Source organism: Seriola lalandi, unplaced genomic scaffold (genome assembly GCF_002814215.2).
Source record: "Seriola lalandi dorsalis isolate HSWRI2012SDOR001 ecotype SW California unplaced genomic scaffold, Sedor1 jcf7180002054475, whole genome shotgun sequence".
NCBI classification, from domain to species: domain Eukaryota; kingdom Metazoa; phylum Chordata; class Actinopteri; order Carangiformes; family Carangidae; genus Seriola; species Seriola lalandi.
The window spans coordinates 271,353-272,571 of NW_019525028.1; the positions used below are offsets into that span (position 1 = coordinate 271,353).

At 39.7% G+C, this 1,219-nt stretch overlaps 1 pseudogene; it reads left to right on the forward strand.

Annotated features, from left to right (window-relative positions):
* LOC111659188 (uncharacterized) overlaps positions 1 to 1,219 on the forward strand; it is a 3,707-nt pseudogene that overhangs the window by 688 nt on the left and 1,800 nt on the right.

Genomic DNA, 1,219 nt, shown 5'->3' on the forward strand with positions numbered 1-1,219 from the left:
CTCTCTCTCTCTCTCTGCCCCCCTCCCCCTCTCTCTCTCAAGGTGTTCATGGAGAAGATCCACAATCTCTACAGTCAGTCCAGTAAGATTGCATGTGAACTTCAGGAGGCAGCACAAGAAGTGGCTTCACAGTTCCTGAGTATTGGCAGGGTTTTCAAGGCTGTGAGGAGGACTACACTGCACTAAGGGAAAGTCTATAGACTAATATCAACATGTACTGACAGACTGTGGGATGGATATATATGTATGTAACATGTCTATAATATAATCATACACACATGTCAATAACTGTTTTTATTTTATATGTATACTGTGTTTTTCATATATGGAAATCCAATATAATTAATATTAAAAATATAAATATAAAATAATAACTTTAAAATGAATTAAAGTCCTCGGGGGCAACGGCCTAAACTAACAGGCTAAATAGCCAATATTGTTTCAGTCTCAAATTATTACTATTAATGTGGAACTGTGATTAACAATGACATTAATAACTATAACCAAGTTACCATGACAACAGTAAGTTAACGTGGAAGGACTGGAGTTCTGCTGAGCAGAGGTTGGTAATATTCACACCTGTGGTTCTACTTAAAGACATTTATTTACAGTGGGACAGAGTAAAAACACAATATCTATCTACAGGTCGTCCCCAGGTGAGACCAGTGAGGGATTGTGGGTAACTGAGTTCTTCTGTCTGTGGAACAAAGAACTACAGAACATCAGTGAATGGAAAGTCTTTGGTTCTAGAAAACAGAGAGAAGTCACCAATTGCACTGTCACTTTTGTATTGTTTTTATTTTTATATTTCATTTTTATTGTTGTTAATTAATTCTTAATGTGTTTTTAATCTCAATTTGTGTAACTGTGTACGGTGTCCGTGAGTGCCAAGAAAGGCGCCTTTAAATAAAATGTATTATTATTATTATTATAGAAGTGAAACTTATTTCTTTACAAGTGTTTCTCTAACAGGCGTCCCATGTTACACCTTAGCAACAGTAACTAAGGGGGGAGGAGCGTCGCGAGCTCAGGCTCGAACGAGTTTCCAGTGACCGCGAGACGCGGCGAGATCGAGAGTTAAAGTGGCGCCAACAGACAGAGTCCAGCACAAAGAGACCAGAGAGACCTGGACCAGGACAAGACCGAGATGAAGGAAGAGAACCAGGACCCGGATTTCATCGGCCAAACCCGGATAAAGGAGGAGAACCAGGACCCGGAT